The 18,977-nt window shown below is 43.5% G+C and overlaps 1 protein-coding gene across 2 annotated transcripts in view; it reads left to right on the top strand.

Moving 5' to 3' along the window:
- MAP10 (microtubule associated protein 10) overlaps positions 1-18,750 on the top strand; it is a 118,105-nt gene extending 99,355 nt beyond the window's left edge. Inside the window, exons 3-4 of one of the 2 annotated variants that reach the window (XR_005016917.1) lie at positions 14,950-15,070; positions 18,667-18,750. The gene's annotated coding sequence lies outside the window, so the exon portion shown is untranslated. Of the gene's footprint in view, positions 1-14,949; positions 15,192-18,666 lie in introns of those variants that run through there. The other variant, XM_036829608.1, reaches the window with a different exon arrangement.
- Positions 18,751-18,977: the final 227 nt, after the last annotated feature.

Raw genomic sequence — 18,977 nt, 5'->3', positions numbered from 1 at the left:
AGCTTCTTTAACTTAAACTTCAATAAACACAATACAATGAGTGACTGAACCCACCGTAGACAGTCTTATACCCTCACGTATGCATGTTGGTGTTAAGACTACAGTAAACTGCATTGGTCTGGCTCGTTTGGATCACTTCAGGGCTCTGGGTGTAGGGACTTCCTTAGGTGTCAGGCTCCTGGCCCTGGATGACTAGGGCGGGGGGAGAGTGAGCACCCCATAGAGGAGGTGATGGGGTGCCGGCTCTGGATGGGTTGGTTGGCAGGTGAAAGGTGAGCTCCCAGTTGCGTTGTTTACTGTCTGTAGGAACTGGCTGCCTCTGGGAGGGGCAGTCCCCTCTCAGGCCCCAGAGGCCAAAGCATCACATGTAGAAACTAGGAGATGTGGTTATCACAGAAGGGCACAATGTCATTCTCGAGCACCTGTGCTTGTCGAGGAGCCACCGACAGCTCCAGTCCTTTCTCAGATCTCGCCCCGTCCACTGACCCTGTCAGAATCTCTCGTCCACTGCACCTGTGTCTCCCAGGAAGTCCGTATCACCCTTGGTTTGTGGTCACGTATACACGTGGTGATCTTGCCATCTACTCCTGGAGCCCCTGAGAAATAGGGAGGTGTCAGTCAGCTCCATATCGCCTCCTGTCGTCCACCCCAGGCCTGGCACAAAGCTGGCCCCGCAGGTGCGTGTGAAATCGATGAAAACCCAGTGCCGAGCGCAGGAGGTCTGTGGATGTACACTGACCGTGTGTGTGATGGTTTCCCCGAGGGGGTAAATTCCCCAGTCAATTCTTACTAAGGCAGTGATGGGGAGGTGAGCAGAGTTACTCTATTTCCTGTGTTTATTCCTCAAATGCCGTGCGCTCTTAGGGGAAGGCAATTTCACTAGATAATTTGGGGACCAGGATTACTCCTTCTTTCTTAATGTTGAGTTATTTGCATTACAGGAATCCGCATTTACAACGATGAAAACCACAACTTAATTTGGAATAAATCTGGGTGGGAGCAGCATGCTTTTAAAAAAATCAGCAGGTTTGGGATAGGGAAGAAAAATCATTCCGTGGAAAATTTCATCGCAAATTGGATTTCCTTTTTTTGAGCGCTTTAATTTGCTCCTTCCATGCTTTTGTTACTTGACTTTAAAAAGCAACTTTACATAGTACTTATAGTGCCTACGAGTTAAATATTTCCTTTCTGCATACATGATGGCAACCGCAGTGTAGCTATTTCATTAGTAAATTAAATGATTTCTAATTATTCATCATGAGTCCACTTTCCAACAGCTATTTTATTATCTCCATATTTTTTCTCTGCAACTCTTCTACAGTTTTTGCCCCTAATCAAACAGATCAATTTGTATTTTTTCCTTTCTCTCTCTCTCTCTCTTCATTAGTCAAAAGAAACATTCTCAAATGCCTTTAACTTCAGGTCTCAGTAATGAACAAAAGGATATACTATCAAGGATAGCCTTTTCCAAAACTGTAATTTTAAAACTGTTCCATGTTTTTGGATGGCAGCCGGCAGTTGTAAGTCGGTACAAAGGGACATAAATCCAGTCCCCACTGTCTACTTTTTTTTTTGGTTGCACTGGGTCTTAGTTGTGGCTTGCCGGCTCCTTAGTTGTGGCACATGGACTCCTTAGTTGCTGCTCCCAGGCTCCTTAGCTGCAGCTCGGGAGCTCTTTAGTTGCAGTTCGCTGTCTCCTTAGTTGTGTCATGCCAACTCTTAGTTGCAGCATGCATGTGGGATCCAGCTCCCTGACCAGAGATCGAACCCGGGCCCCCTGCATTGGGAGCATGGAGTCTTAAACACTGTGCCACCAGGGAAGTCCCCATTGTCTACTTTTTTAAAGGGTGCTTTTTAAGTCTCTGACAAAATTTGTCATTGGGGCTTTAATATAGAGAGCAAATTGAATCTTTATTTCTCTTTAAGACAAAGTGAACAACCTGCTGTATAGAAAAATAAATAAAATAAAATTCAAAAATTCAAAAAAAAAAGAAAGACAAAGTGAAGTCCCCTACCCTCCAAAATAACCAGCCAGGAACAAAATGAGGAGAGTCACCTAAGCTTATTTTCTTTCTTTCTTTCTCTTTTTCCCTCCGAGGCAAATGGCCCTCCAAATACAATGGGGAACTACCATGACTGTTCCTATAGCCCAGGTGATCTGGGCCGGTGTTGGTTGAGCAGTAAAGTGCAGGATAGAGCAGCAGTGACAGCTACTGCCATCAAGGGCATTTAATTGTGTTACATACAAAGCCAGTGATGACACTGTCACGGGGACCAGCCCGTAGCTCGGACACCGGGCCGGAAGTACCTGGCACATGGCACTCTGTCGAGAGTTGCTGAATTGAGTTGTTGTATTGAGTTGATTTTTCCTCTAAATAGGATTTAAAATATCATTCCCATCACAACAGCAGAGAAAGAAATGGAGATCTGCCCGTGAAAAATCCCATGAACTCATTAAATAGCAGCATTTTCAAGAGTATATTAGTGAGAAGGGAATGTTCTAGAAATCATCAACTGGTAAAGACTCAGCTTATAAGGACTTTATTTTCAATAAAGAAGCAAAGAGAGAATCCTGAAGAAATCCTAACGCAGTCATCAGACCTCCCAGGGCCGACATCCTTCCCTCCTTCACGCTCTGCTCTTGACCTTGCTTCTTATTTCCCTGAGAAAATGGAAGTATCAGAAGAGAACTTCCGCACAGCTCGCCATGCAGTCCTCCGCTTTGCCTGCCTTTGTCCCTATCCTGTACATCCTGGATGCGATACCCAAGCCCTCCGTTCCCATCAGGCCCCTCTCCTGTTGTTCATTTCTCCCTCTATCGTATAAACGCGCCGTGCCAGCTCCCATCTCAATAATGGTAACCACAGCACTGCGATTCCAAGGAAACCCCTTTGATCCCACGTCCTTCTCCCAGGCTGCGTCTTTTCTTTGCTTCCCTTTCCAGCGACGTTCCTGAGAGTTAGTTCCAATGCCTGCCTCTTCCTCTTCCCCTTCTCTCATTGTCTCATGAACCTACCCTGGCCAGGCCTTCACCCCTCCCGTTCCTCGAGCTCTGCGCTCGTCCAGGTGACCTGTGTGTCGCTGAATCCAGCGGTCAGTGTCTCCGTCTTTGACGACTCCTGCCTTCTCCATAGACTTCTTCCCTGGGGCTCTAGGACACCTCTTTTGTGGCCCCCTATTCCTTCTCAGCCCCAATCTCACCAGCAGTTTCTTCTCCTCTTCTCTACTTCCAAGAACTGGCTTCCCAGGAATCCACAGTTCTTTGTCCTTTGTTAAAGAGTCCTTTAAAATACGTCTTTTGTTCTTTCTCTGCTCACCCCCTTTCCCACAGCTTTAAAGACATATATAGGAGGAAGATTTGCATATTTATTTCTCCATCTTGGACCTGTCTTCTGAATTCCACACTCACATACTTGACATCTCCCCTGCGGTTCTATAAGCTTCTCAAATTTGACATGTTCAAAGCCAAACTATTTTTATCCAGAAGCATTCCCCCCATAGTCCTTTCCCATCACAGTAAATGGCAAATTCATTCTTCAAGTTTCTCAGGTAAAAAATTCTTGAATCTTCATCTCCCATACTCCACATCCCAACTATCAGCAAGTCCTGTCCACTCTGCTTCAAAGTACACCCAGCATCTGATCTCTCCCACTACCTCTGTTCTCATTTGCTGTGGCTTATTGCAGTAGCTCTCTAACTAGTCTCCCTGATCCTATCCTTGAACCTAACCCATCCCCCCAAAGCATGGCATTTGTTCTCAGCCAATGCCGGCCAGAGTCGAGATACCTTATAGCTAGATTTAATAAGAGTGACATATAGAAAAATTGAAAGGACACCATCCCAGCTACTTCCTGGGGAAAAAAATGTCAACTTTTTGTTAACTTCAGAATAATTGCATTTAGGAGCCCTTCTGATTATTGTTAAAATGACCACCTGAGCCATGAGTCCACTCTGTGACCATGTCTATTGCGATTCCAAGACCCAGTAAGAACAAAACCAGGTGAGCAGCAGAGCTTGAAAACTATTGCTTTAACAAGATTTATTTCTATCAGGGTCTGCTACAGATGGTCAGGCCCAGTACTAATATAAGTACATGGTTTCTGGTCCTCTGGGACAGACCTTTCCCAACTTTCTGGAGGTTGCAACATCCTCTTGTTTATTTAATTCCCTACCTTCTTTTCCACTTCTCTCCACCCAAATTAGGCATGTTTTATTTATGTAAAATTTAATGGATGGAAATTTAAATTGTTATTGTTCTGAACATTTTTAGAGACTTTGACATAATGGGAGTTATTACATGGCTGAGAATCACAGCTTCAAGGCAGTATTTGAAAGAACGAATGGGACCCAGAGAGCCAAGAGAGGAAAAAATGAATCAACAGAGAAGGACATAGAGTTAGGAGGAGGAAGAATCAACAGAGAACTAAATCAATAAAAGACAATGAAACCCCCGAATGTTGCCCTCAACACGTGGGGTGAGGCAGTTATGTTTATGTGATTGCTAAGGGGACTAAGTGCACTCAGTTCATTAATTCAAAAAGAAATATCTCTGAGCACTTGCTTTGTTATGGGCAATTTTGTAGGCATCAAAGAAAAAATAAAGATGAATAAAATAATATTTATTCCCTTGAGGAAGTCCAAACCTATAAGGGAAAATGAATGGTAACCTGAGTCAGAGAACAATTAACAGCTGTATTCATTAAGACAGAACCAGAAATGCAAGAGATTTCTGTGTATTAATTCTGTATCCTGCAACTCTACCGAATTCATTGATGAGCTCTAGTAGTTTTCTGGTAGCATCTTCAGGATTTTCTGTGTATAGTATCATGTCATCTGCAAACAGTGACAGTTTTACTTCCTTTCCAATCTGGATTCCTTTTATTTCTTTTTCTTCTCTGATTGCCATGGCTAGGACTTCCAGAACTATGTTGAATAAAAGTGGCGAGAGTGGACATCCTTGTCTTGTTCCTGATCTGAGAGGAAATGCTTTCTGCTTTTCACCGTTGAGTGTGATGTTAGCGCATGAAAAGATGCTCAACATCGCTAATTATTAGAGAAATGCAAATCAAAACTACAATGAAGTATCACCTCACACCACTCAGAATGGCCATCATCAAAAAGTCTACAAACAATAAATGCTGGAGAGGGTGTGGAGAAAAGGGAACCCTCTTGCACTGTTGGTGGGAATGTAAATTGGTACAACCACTATGGAGAACAGTATGGAGGTTCCCTAAAAAACTAAAAATAAAACTACCATATGACCCAGCAATCCCACTACTGGGCATATACCCTGAGAAAACCATAATTCAAAAAGATATATGCACCCTACTGTTCATTGCAACACTATTTACAATAGCCAGGACATGGAAGCAACCTAAATGTCCATCGACAGATGAATAGATAAAGAAGATGTGGTACATAGATACAGTGGAATATTACTCAGCCATAAAAGAGAATGAAATAATGCCATTTGCAGCAACGTGGATGGACCTAGAGATGATCATACTAAGTGAAGTAAGTCAGAGAGACAAAGACAAATATCATACGATATCACTCATACGTGCAATCCAAAAACATGATACAAATGAACTTATTTACAAAACAGAAACAGACTCACAGACATAGAAAACAAACATGGTTACCAAAGGGGAAAAGGAGGGGGGAGGGATAAATTAGGAGTTTGGGATTGACATATACACACTACTATATATAAAATAGGTAACCAACAAGGACCTACTGTATAGCACAGGGAACTCTGCTCAATACTCTGTAGTAACCTACATGGGAAAAGAATCTGAAAAAGAATGGATATACGTATATGTATAACTGAATCACTTTCCTGTACACCTGAAACTAACACAACATTGTAAATCAACTATACTCCAATAAATAATAAAAATTAAAAAAAAAAAAAAAAGACAGGACCAGGACCAGAAACCAGACCCCCATCTCACCTTCCGTCTCCTCTCTTGTTATCAATGTTCTTGAGTGACAGAAAGAACAACTGCTCTGTTAATTAACCTTGTCGTACCAAACAGCTTGGGAATTGCTCGTGAAATAGAGTCCTTCAAGGGATTAACAAAGAACACCCAGGGGAGGCCCGTTGATGTATCTACTTTCGTCCGGGGCTCAACCATGTTGTGAGCCAGGACAGCTGCCTGGATGGGTGAGCGATGGGTGAGCGATGGGTGAACCTGAGGGACTTGTGCTAGTTAGTTCACATGTGGGTTAGCAAGTGGATAGGCCACCTTCCCAGGAAGGGTTCTGTAGCCCGAGTTCTCCAGTGCCCACTGCAGTCGGGGCGTATTGCCAGACAAGGTAAAGATTACCTCAAAGAAAAGACCCTAAACTGATGCTCTCATGTGGATTCCTATCTGTGTCTTGAGCTTTTTCCTCCTTGTAAGTCCATCGTTTTTGGTGATTCCTTCTGGTAGAAAAGACCACTTCTGTCCTTTATGTGGATTCAAGCTTCCACCAGCTGGTGAACAGAGTGGGTCCAGGCTTCCTCCCATCCCAGCTGCCTGTGTCTTTCTTGCTACAGCTTCTCCTGTAAGACTAAAGCAAAGCAACCTTCCCCAGCAGTCTCTCCGGGCTAGCACAGCCATGGACACTTTTGCGTATCCTCTTCCAGAGGCAAATGACTTACCTAAGTGCAATGCAGTGCCTAGCTGCCTGTACCCAGCTGTTTGGTTTGTATAGGTTATAGGCTCCTGGCTTAGAATGTCAAATAGGTCTGTTACCGAATCCGGTAACAGCTGCTCACTGCTCAAAAATCAATACAAGAAAGCGACAGAGAGAGAGGGAGAAATGTTGGTAGAAAGGAAAGTTGCTTTTAATCAGAAGGCCAGCAATCGGGGGAGATGGTGGACTCAGTGTCTCCTAAAAACCGTCTCCGAAGATTCTGCTCAGCCATGAAAGCCTTTAAAAAGGGAAACAGGGAAGTCATCTCAGTGAACCATTGAGGTAGGGGGTCAGAGACGTCGCCACCCCCCACTGCGTGCAGGCGTGTGTGCAGGCTTGTTGATTCCTCATGATCTTTCTTTAGATGCTGTCTTGTTCACACAGTTTGTTCACGAGATTACTGAAGGGAAGGCTGGGGAAGAGAGATCTGGTCATCTGTTAATTACTTATTCTTCATTTCTAATTCTTTGATCTATGGAAAGAACCAACAGGTTAGGCAAGGTACTGTGTGGTCAAAAGATGTGAAAGGTGTGCTAGGGCCGGAGATGAGTAGAGCATGACGGGCACCTGGTGTAAGGTTAGTGACAAGACAAAGGGGGCCACTGTAGAGAGCTCTTTCCTGCAAAGACCTCTTTCCTGCCAGAAGCTGCTTACGGTTCTGCAAAAGAAAACCAGAAGTCTTCTACTGTGCCCCTCCCCTCTCCAATTTTCACATCCTCCATGCAGCCATTGTGACCCTTTAGCTGTTTTTATACTGCCATTTCTTGATATTTTAATATCTTAGAAATGATTGCCATTTGCCATTTTGAAAGTCAGGGTCTCACTCTCTTCCCACACAACTCACACCTTTTCCCTCCCACACTCGTATTCCCTTCCACTCAATTTAGTTACATAATAATTTTTAGATTTAGCATTTTCATTATGACCCTGTAAACAGCAGCTTGGCTATTTATTAAGCTCTGATTATATTTCCTTTCTTGAACAAATTATGGTTTCCCTGGGGTTAGTAAATGACTCTGCTGGAGGTATAAGCCTGCCTCAATACTGTAACAGAGGTTGTCTGTCAGTTTCATTCTTTTTCACTGAGCCCTTCCTCCTGGACCCCTCTGCCCTCCTGTCGAGTGTGCAGATCATCTTATGGCCTCTCTTCAGCATCTCCTGGGGACTGCTTCCCTTCTCTCTTGTTGGATCCCTGGTTTCTGGAGCCAATATCTTTCTCTTTCTAGATTTATTCCTTTGTTTTCAAAGAGTACATACGTAGCTGCATAAGAAAGCGTGCCTGAGAGGCTTTTTTGTTTTGTTTTTTGTTTTTGTCTTGTCTTTGTTTTTTGAGATCTTGCATGTCTAAAAATATCTTGACTGCTGCAGCTGGACCTCATGGTCTGTGCCATCATGGAGACTCTCCACCCACAGTGGACCCACTCAGAGTTGTGGGAAGATGAGCTGGACTCAAAAGACACTTATCAAACTGGAGGAGCCCTGAGGGGTGCAGGACTTGGGGAAGGGGGCTCATGGCCTGTGCTGTGGCCCTGCTGGCAAGAGAGAAAGTACAAGGGGAGACCACTCAGAAGACAGGAGGAGTGGAGACATAAGGAAACTGAAGAACAGAGGCACAGAAGAGATCAATGAAGAGGAAGACCCCATTTGAGCACGTCATTCGTGCAGAAACCAACCAAAGGCATGAGGTTGCACACATGATGGAGAACTTTGGGACAGAGCTGAAGAAGAGGAAAGGGATGAAGAACACGAAAGCAGAAAGTCAAGCTGAGGAATGCAGTCTCTATGAACCTGCAGCAAGCGTCCTCAGCAAAGACCGTGGAGATGTCTCCCAACCAGATGCCGGGCAGCATGCCCAAGGTGGACCTCCAACGTTATGCTGAAATAAAAAATATTTCCACGGAGGATACTAACATCTGTTGGCAGGGCAGCAGAACAAGAAGAAAGACAGTGAAACATCCTCTGTGTTCACCAGCAATGTGTAAATTATGAGCAGCCCACCGATCTTATCACGCGGCACTCAATGCCCCCAAATGGAGAGCAAAGAAGAGCCCAACACTTGCCCTTTGAGAAGGGGTCCCCCCCCCATCCCTAACCACAAGAGTCCTGCTAAGGACAATGCCACCAATTTCTATCACTATGAGAAGTTCAAGAAAAAAGAAGTGAGGGTGGTTGAAGGGGAGAAGGGCAGGGTGGGATGTAAACAGAACCTTCCTTCAAACCGCCTCATAAGAAAAGGCTTCCTGGACAGAGGCCTGCTTGTTTGCTGGCAGACAACTCCAAAAACAGACTTTACTAGTCCTGTTGTTTACCTGCTGCATTTCTCAAGCACTGAATTTGTAACCTTTTGAAACAAAACAATATGCGGTTTTCCTATTTGGGAGCAAACTCTAGCCTTGTGAGCATTCTTAAATCTTGTTTAAGGAATTCCCTGGTTGTCCAGTGGTTAGGACTCTGCACTTCCACCACTGAGGGCCGGGGTTCAATCCCAGGTCAGGGAACTAAGATCCCGCAAGCTTCACGGTGCAGTCAAATCTTAAAAAAAAAAAAAAAACAAAACACAGGGCTTCCCTGGTGGCGCAGTGGTTGAGAATCTGCCTGCCAATGCAGGGGACACGGGTTCGAGCCCTGGTCTGGGAAGATCCCACATGCCGCGGAGCAACTGGGCCCGTGAGCCACAACTGCTGAGCCTGCGCGTCTGGAGCCTGTGCTCCGCAACGGGAGGGGCCGCGATAGTGAGAGGCCCGCGCACCGCAATGAAGAGTGGCCCCCGCTCGCCGCAACTACAGAAAGCCCTCACACAGAAACGAGGACCCAATACAGCTATAAATAAATAAATAAATAAATAAAATAGAGTAGCTATTAATTTAAAAAAAAACAAAAAAACAAAAACAGTCTTTATTCTTCACTAATTGATAGTGTTGCTGGGTGTAGAATTCTACACTGAAAATTGTTTTCTCTGCAAATGTTGAAGGTTCTGCTCCTATATGGATGGGAGAAGTTGGATATTATTTCTCTTTGAAAGATTTTAGGATCTACTCTTTGCCCCAGTATTCTGAAATTTGTTTGTGATGTGCCTTGATGGATTAGGAGGCTACTTTGAATTTTAGTTCTAGGAAGTTCCATTGAAATATTTTGGATAATTTCTTCCTCCACTTTTCTTCTATAACCTTTTGTTCTGGAACTCTTAGTACTTGGATGTCGATCTCAAGATTAATCCTTTACCTTTCTTAGCTTTTTCTATTTCTAAAAATCTTATATGGTCTGGTATAATGTTATAAGTCATAATCCTAGTTATTACTTTAAAATGTATATCTCAGAAATAACTAAATTTCCTTGTCAACTGCATTATTATGAACTTTCATCAAATCTTTAACCGTGGTCAGTTTTAAGTCTTTTGTCATTTACAGACAGTTCTGGGTGTACTCTGATGCTTTTGCAAATATGTTCCTATAAAAGGGTTTCATCTTCAAGAAATTCATGGAAAAGACTCTGACAAGTACAGGTTTCTGGTAACTGACTGTACTGCTGAACTGAATGAATAAGCATTTTCAGAACTCTAATGAAAAACTGATGAACTCAAAAAAGTGCTAACAAAAGATCAAGATGAAAAAAAAATTAATTACATGGGACTGAGTGAACTGATGAGGATGAGTATAATTTTTGTGACTTTCTGTTTGAATTAAAAAAAAAATCCCACAAGGACTCAGAGGCAAAGAATATACAAATCAATTTTCACTGCAAAGTAAATGAGCTGTTACAGTGGAGGATTACTGGACTGAATGTCAATATTATGACATAGTATGAGTGTGTTTCGTGTTTGGTAATTGCAATCATTGTTGCTTTTGTTGTGGTCATCCATGTACAATGCTTGATGTCAGTCTATTTATCTCTTGTAAAAATAAAATACAGTGTGTGTGTGTGTGGAAAAAAAAATTTCTTTGCCACTTTATTCTCTATTTCAGATTTCCTCAACTTTTTCTACCAAATCAGCTAAAGAATTTAAAAGTTCTTTTTATTAAAGTGCAACATAAAATCCTAAGTATATAGCTTGATAAGTCACCTCCAAGTGATCACATCTTGTCTCTACCACCTTATCGAGAAATAAAACCACATCCCCACCCAAGAAGTCTCCATGAGTCCCTCTTTCTCAGGTGCTTTCCTTTCCTCCTCTCCTAAAGTAGCAGAAATTCTGACTGCTAACACCAGAGTTCAATTTTGCCTAGTTTTGAACTTTATATAAATGGAGTTATATTGTATGCAGACTTTTGCTTCTGGTTTCTTTCACTCAACATTAAGATTGTGAAATTCTTCCATGTTGTTGCATATAGTGGCAAATGTTTGTTTATTTTAATTGCTTTAGAGTATTTTGTTATATCTATCTATTCTGTTGACAGATATTTGGGTGTTGTTTTTAGTTTGGGACCATTATTAACAGCATTGCTATGATGATTCTTGTACAAGTCTTACACACACACACACATACACGTATGTAAAACTGCTATCCTAGGTCATGAGTTTATCAAACATTAGTAGATAATGCTAAACCATTTTCCAAGGTTTATACTAACTTAGCCTCCTACAGACAGTGGATGAGAGTTTCATTTGCTCCGTATCTTTGCTAGTACTTGGTATTGTCTGTCTTTTCCATTTTAAAATGTCTAGATGGCAGTGTGTAGAGGTATCTTACTATGGTTGTAATTTGCACATTCCTCATTACTAATGAAGTTGAACACCTTTTCATCTATTTATTAGCTACTTGGAGATCTCTTATGAAATGCTTGTTCAAATCTCTTGCCTATTTTTCTACTTGGTTGTCTTTTTTTTTTTTTCTTAATGACTCAGTATCTTCTGGATAGGACCCCTTTGTTGATTTAGGTTGTGGTTATATTTCCCACTCTGTGTCTGGCCTTTTCATGTTTTTATTGTGTCTTTGATAAATAAAAATTCTTAATTTTAATGTACTCATTACAGTTTTTCAGTTTTCTCTTTATGATTAGTGGGTTTTGGTTTTGTTTTTGTATCCTGCTTAACACATCTTTTCCTCTCCCAAAGTCCTGATAATACTCTACCATATTACAGGAATAAAGACTCAGACGTAGAGAATGGACCTGAGGACACGAGAAGGGGGAAGGGTAAGCTGGGATGAAGTGAGAGAGTGGCATGGACATATATACACTACCAAATGTAAAATAGATAGCTAGTGGGAAGCAGCCGCATAGCACAGGGAGATCAGCTCGGTGCTTTGTGACCACCTAGAGGGGTGGGATAGGGAGGGTGGGAGGGAGGCGCAAGAGGGAGGAGATGTGGGGATATATGTATACGTATAGCTGATTCACTTTGTTATAAAGCAGAAACTAACACACCATTGTAAAGCAATTATACTCCAATAAAGATGTTTAAAAAATAAATAAATGAACACCCTTTGTCAAAAGGGACAATTTTTTTAAAAAATCAAACAAAAATACTCCACCATATTAATTTGTTGAAGTTTAATTGTTCCAACTTTCACATTTAGTTCTAAAATCCGCTTGGAGTTGATTTTTGTGCATAGCCTGAGGTGGGAATCAAGTTTCATCTTTTTCCATATGGATATGCATTTGATTGCACCATTTGTTGAAAGACCATCCTTTCCCCAGTGCTCTGCCATGTCATCTTGGTCATAAAGCAAGTGTCCATACGTGAGTGGGTCTGTTTTTGGATTCTCTCCCTGCTCCGTCCGTGTATTTGTCTCTCCTTGTTCAAATACCTCTCTCTTAATTTACCGTAGTTCTTAATAAACTCAAAACCCAGCAGTGAAAACAGCACTTTGCTCCTTCCTGAGATTTCCTTGGCTGTTATTGGCCATTTGCGTTTGCACACAAATTTTCGAATGAGCTTGTGAAATTTCATGAAATTCTATTGGAATGTTGATCCAGATTGCATCTAGATGTTGCTGTGAAGGTATTTTTGCAGATGAGATTCACATTTATGTCAGTGGACTCTGCGTAAAGCCAATTATTGTGGGTGGGCCTCATCCAATCTGTTGAAGGCTTAAAGAGAAAAGACTGAGGACCCCCCAAGGCAGAAGGAATCTGCCTCCAGACGGTCTCTGGATTCAAGCTGCAACATCAACTCTTCTGTGGGTCTGCAGCCTGCCAGGTTTGCCAGTGCCCACAGTCTTGTGAGCCAGTTCTCATGTACATACGTATATACACACACATATATATCTTCTATTGGTTCTTTTTCCCTGGAGATTCTTGACTAATACACAGATCGTGTCCGTGGCTGTTTATGCTATCCATGAATAAGGCTGGACCTATAATTGGTTCTTGTCATCTTTTGCTCTGGCTGGTAATACTAATTCTGCTTTCATTTATTCTGTAAATAACTTTGAGCACCTACTATGTGCTGGGCAATCTATAGAAGTTGCAGGACTTTTGCACAAACAAAAATAGCTGTCTGTGTTTTCGAGCCTCAATTTCATCTATTAGTGAAAATAACATCTTAGTTACAGGGGTTTAATGAAACTTTTTAAAGATGAGCTATAAAATCAATTCATTTCCATTACTAGAAAGAGTTTTACATACACATATAGGGAAGGGATGACAAAGAGACTTGAACTCATAAGCCAACTCGGGTAAAGTGATGGTGGCTTCCTGGAGCCCTCCTGTGTGGGAAGGGGTCTGAGAAGCACTTGGGTTCCAAGGAAAAGGGACCCTTTTGTGATGTCTTCCTTGGGCATTGAGGGATAAAAAGCATCACAGGTGCCCTGTTTCGTCGTCCCCGGGATTCCTTTTGTCCTCTTAAGAACTCAGTGGGCTTGATTTTGAAAGCCGGTGCCTTGGCCGTGCTAGTGCTTACAGCTGGAGGTGTTGTAACTTTCTATAAATTATATACCGAGAAACTGGTCATGGCCATTTGTGCTGCTCTAACGTCACGTTAGCATAAATTAAAGGAAGGATTGGATGTGGTTTACTGCAGTTATTCACAGTTGTTCCTATGATTTGTGTTTGGAGTTGGCCTGCTTACGTCTTATTGTGACTGATTGAGGCTACAAGCAATGTTGTCCCATTAGAGGAGAAAAAAAGAGAGAAAAATACTCATTATAAAGCATAATACGATGACTCATGTTCATGTACCCTAAAGGGCTTCCTGACATGAGGAAAGGGAGAGGAAGTATGTTTCTGGTCGCAATGCTTTTATTCCATTATTAAAGCTATTGCTCCTTTGAGAAAAAAAGATTTATAATGTTTCCAATGAAGGTGCCAATTAGACCATGAAAAAGTTCTGCAAATTAAAGGCATTAAGTAACTAGCAAAGAGGAGAACTGTTACATACCCACAACGTTGAAGGAAAAGAGTTGTGTTGTAAAAATGTGACCTCATTTGCCGCTTAATAACCTGCTTACCAATGTCACTTTTCTTACAATAAAATCCAGACTCAGTTTTAGAGTCCCTTCCTGGGTATGGAATATTGCGGTAAAATCTTGGGACCAAGCATTTAACTTTCCAGGAAGCAAAAAGCATTTTAAGACAATTTACTGCACACCTCACACTCTGCCAGAAGTTGGAGAGATTAAAAACTAGGCAACACAGATGGGCTCTGAGTCCAAGAATTTCTAATTTTACTAGAGATATGGAGGTATGAGGGATCAAATTCTCAGAGGAATCGTGTATGTATCTTCTCAGGAGTAGTAGTTTGATTGTTTTGAATGAATGTGCCCGACGCCTCGGTCTAGTAAAAAGTTTAACTGATTTTTTAATCTCCTGACTTGATTGGTTGTAGACTTACTAGCCGAAGGGAATTCGTATTTTGGCCCAAAGATGGCAAGTTCTGCCGACCCAATGATAGATCGCGTATTCCTTTTGTATCTTAAGCAAGGTGGATAGCGCACCAAGAGTACTGGCTTTCCTTTCTTGAAAAATTGATATCATCCTCAGTATTAAGTGGATTCTGGGGGAACTTATTTTTTAAATATATTATATTTAAATATAAATATATTTTATATATATTATATATAATTATTTATATTTTATAAATTAATTAATAATTTATAAATTAATATAAATTAATAAATATATTAATAAACTTATATAATAAATATATTGATAAATAAATTAATTAATAATTTATAAATTAATAAATATATTAATAAACTTATATAATAAATATATATTAATAAATAAATTAATTAATAATTTATAAATTAATAAATATATATTAATTAATATATTAATTAATATAATTATTTATATTATATATATATTTTATATATGTGTCTTTTCACAGACTTTTCACAGGTGACAAATCTTGAGTCAGACTCCCGTGGTATGGAAGGCTGAATCAGGAAGCAGAGTCAAGCAATGGTAGATGCCCATGGATTCTTCCACTGGGTCTCTGGTCCCATCTGGTAAGTTGCTACGTAGGTCCCTTGGGTCCCGGGGAGACCCTGACTCACTCAGCTTTGATCGTCTGTCGCTGAGAGTGAGCAACAAGCTTGGAGAAAGGGCAAGTGCAGACATGCCACCCCTGCAGTGGCAAAGGGAAACTTCCAGCCCTATCCCCCCACCCAAGGGTTCCTGGGTGGTACTAAGCTGGTGCCTCTTTCTCTGTTGTGGCTGTGAAGACAGGAAGGATGGCATTCGTGGTGAGGTTAAAGTAAAGGTGGAGGCCTGCTCTTCCAAAAGAGGTGTGGCTCCTGATGACAGGATCAGATTCCGTGACACTGATCAGTGTCACTCAAGTCAGGCACAGACATGGTGTTAGGGACCAATGAGGTTAGAGCTCACCAGAGACCGACCCAAAGGTCCACCATCTTGCCCTCTTTTCTTCTCCCCTGTGGCCTGGGTTCCAGCTACCATCTCGGCCTCTGGAAGCTGGTGGTGGTAAGCAAAACCATCCTTTATTCCTAAGCCATTTGCTACGTCAAGACACAGTTCAGAAAGGAGGGAAGAACCAGGAGCTGAGTGGGCAGTTCCTCCTTAGCTGCCTGACTGTGCTCACAGCTGCAAAGAAGACTTTGACTTGATGTGACCTTGAGGCCCCAGAGACTTTTCACAGGTGTCTATAAGTTCAGACACTGTAGTTAGGGTCTCCCAAAGCAACAGCATTGGGCTGGGCCTTGGATTTTGTTGTCACAGAGTGAAAAATGACCACCAACCACCGTCTTCCATTTCAATCGGGGACGGCATTGCTTGAGCCATTAAAGGACTCCTATGGGATTAGGAAGAGGTTGAGATTTCAAGCATTTTCCCCCTTGGTTCAGGACAAGACAACGTGGACATGCCTTTATCCCAGTGACATGGCTACCAAAAGTATCCAGGGTGGGAGGTCACAGAGTCGTCTCACTGGCTGGTCTGCATGAGCCAGGCATAGGGCGGTGGGTCTGAATTTCTTCTGCTTCCTCATTTCTGTATTTCTGGGTTGTGCCTCGTGCACGATTGCAAAGATAAACTGCAGTGAGTCGGAATGACCTGACATTTCTCTGACATCTGCTTTTGTTGCACCTGAATTCTCCCAGAGATCATACCACACAAGGGAAATGCACATGGAAAATATCTCATGAATGTCTCTAAGACACACAATAAAAACGGACTACTCAGAGCTAGCCAAGATCCAGTCTGGAGCCTGATGAACCCTCTTTGGCAATTTATAATGAGGAAATTTTGCAGCTAATTGTTACATGCCTGTGTTACCTCTCGAGGGACAGATGCCATGTCAGGATGCTATGAGTTAGGCTGAAATTTGCCAACAATTCTCTAGCCCAGAGACATGGTCAAGGGAGAAACGCCAGATGTTAGAGCTGGAATGGGACACAGAGACTGCTGGGTCCCACTGTTGATTTTTCCAGAGGCAAAATCACATGTGGTCCGGTTGATGACCTACCCATGAGCGCACAGCTAAATGTGGCAATGCAGGCATTGGAGCCCAGGTCTGAACACCCCACTCTGTGCTTTATTTAAAGACTGCACTGTCCCGCTAGGAACGGTACGGCTGCGTAAGTACAGGCAGCCAAACTGACGATGTTCCACTAACCAACTGAAATAGACCAAGGCTTCCTTCATCAGTCAGGAAGCCAGAAGGGCAAGGAAAGGATTTGGTCTTACAGGGTGGAGACGAAATGGCTTCTTTCAGTAGATCGCTAAGGAGCCAGAGAACAAGTCCAGACCCCGAGCAGCTTACAAACAAAATTCTTCCTTCGCCCAGACATCTGCGCTTCCTCAGTGGAGGCTGTGGACCCTTAGGGCCATGTCACTGTGCTGGCAGCGAAGGCTTCCCTGTGATGTGGTTATTGTGTAATTCTCCTGTAAAGGGAGGTTAGCTCAAATGCAACAGGACGGCTTAAATTCAAACCAGGGTGCAGGGCCCGCTGTGCATTGGTTACAGTGGCACATCAAAGCTCTGAGAAAAGGAGCGGGGATTTCCTCGCCGCCCCCCAAGGCCCTGGAAGCACTGCCCCGTGGCGAGGGGGGGAGCCGGTGTCTCGTTCTCAGGCGCAGTCATGTCCGGTGATGCTGCAGGGTCTTCCTGCCTGGCATGTGGTGCCTTTTGTTCCAAAGGCTGGACCTCGCTTTGACGTGAGCCGGCAAAACCCAAGGACAGAGGGCCACCGGGGCGGGGCCCCGCGACCGGAGCCTGGGGGTGGGGGGTAAAAAAAGCTGAATCCTTCCGGCCTGATGGGTTTCCGCGCTTCACACAAGCAAATGGACTCATTTTAAGAAAGGGCTGTTAAGGCAAACAGGAGGTGAAAAGGGAGCCATGCAGGGTGAGACAGAGAGGAAAGGGGGGAATGAGATCAGCTGGGTTTACTGAGCACCTCCCTCGGGCAGGAAGCCAAGGGCTGGGCAAGGTCTGCTCTCAGGGGTGACTGTCACTTTCTGCCCACTCCCTTATCACCTGGGTGGCTCGCTCAAACATCAAAGTGTCAGCAATGAAAGCATGAAGGCTGCAGTGTTTTTTCAGGAAGAGATCATCCTGTACAGGGATTCACTAAGCGACACGGTGCATTTGCTGTGGGCCCAGGGAGGGACAGACTTATCAGACTGGGAAGAGCTTTCCCAGTAGAGGCACTTGGCTTGGACTTTACTGGGTGGTATTAGTTTCTATGCAACATCCTCTCTTGTGAACAAGTAAGGCTGTATTAGTCTTGTTACGGAGTTAAGGGCCACCTGACTGTCACAGACAGCAATCCCTTTGTGACAGGATCCAGTACAAACAAAAGAAAACACAGGCCGAACGATGGGCTGGTCTTGCTCTCGGGTGGCAGCAAGGCCAACAGCCTTTCAGGTTCACGTATGTGATCGCGTGGCTTTCCCGAATAACTGTCCCTGTCACACAGCAAAGCCTAGACTGTGGAGCTCAGCTCCCTCCGCCCTCGACTCAGAAGAACGCCCACATGCTTGCTTGGTTTGACTCCCATGCACGCTGTGATTCAGGCCCCCCCCTCCAACTCCTGCCCTGACCCTCCTCCTTGCCTCCCAGATAATTCTCCAGGTTCACAAAAATGGACATATACAGAGCCCTTGTCTATCTCTTGTCCTAAATAGACACTTATAGAGCTCTGGTCTGTCTCTCTCTTGGGAGAAGTGTCAATAACCCACATTTTTCCAAACTTACATTCATCCATTTATTCTTTCTTTCCTTCAATACTATTGACTGAGCACCGGCCACGTGTCAAGCACTGGGCTAGGTGCAGGGGATTCAATAAAAAACACTGGAATCTATAGTTGGGCGGACGGGTCAGGGGATGCCCACGGAGGCTGGGCGGGTGGGCACGTGGTGGGAGCTCCAATGCTGTTTCCCTGGAGAGAGAAGGATGAGGCCCCCCGGGGTGGGCAGGGGTCGGTGGCTGAAGGCTTGTGACAATGCCAAGAGTCCCACCTCTTCATCAGGTCGACCTACCTGTTGACACTCCCGGGGCACGTTCCTCTCTCTCAGCGTTTTAAAGAAATGCCTGCGTCCCAGTGATGCCTTAGCAGAGGAGCAGAAGGTTTTCTCATTTTACAGGTGAAGAAACTCGAGATCCATGGAGGTGACAGGGCCGGCCAAGGTGACACAGGAGCCCAAAGTAGAGGTTGAACAGTCAGCGAGGTCCGTGACAGGAGAGGGAAACGTGAATATACTGCCCAAGGAGAACCCAGTTAATACATGGTATAGATTCTTTACATGATTCTTTAAAAAACCAGACTCCCTGGTTGCAACTTAATCAGGAATGTATTGTGCACGCCGGGACGCTGAAGGTCAAGGCTGTGGAACTGCACTCCAGACATCGCTGATCCTGCCTCCTAAAGTACAGCCAGACCGAGGACGGTGTCACC

This window comes from Balaenoptera musculus, chromosome 16, assembly GCF_009873245.2.
Source record: "Balaenoptera musculus isolate JJ_BM4_2016_0621 chromosome 16, mBalMus1.pri.v3, whole genome shotgun sequence".
In the NCBI taxonomy this organism is placed as follows: Eukaryota; Metazoa; Chordata; class Mammalia; order Artiodactyla; family Balaenopteridae; genus Balaenoptera; species Balaenoptera musculus.
The sequence above is the reverse complement of the archived record's forward strand: the minus strand, read 5'-3'. Positions and strand labels throughout refer to the sequence as shown.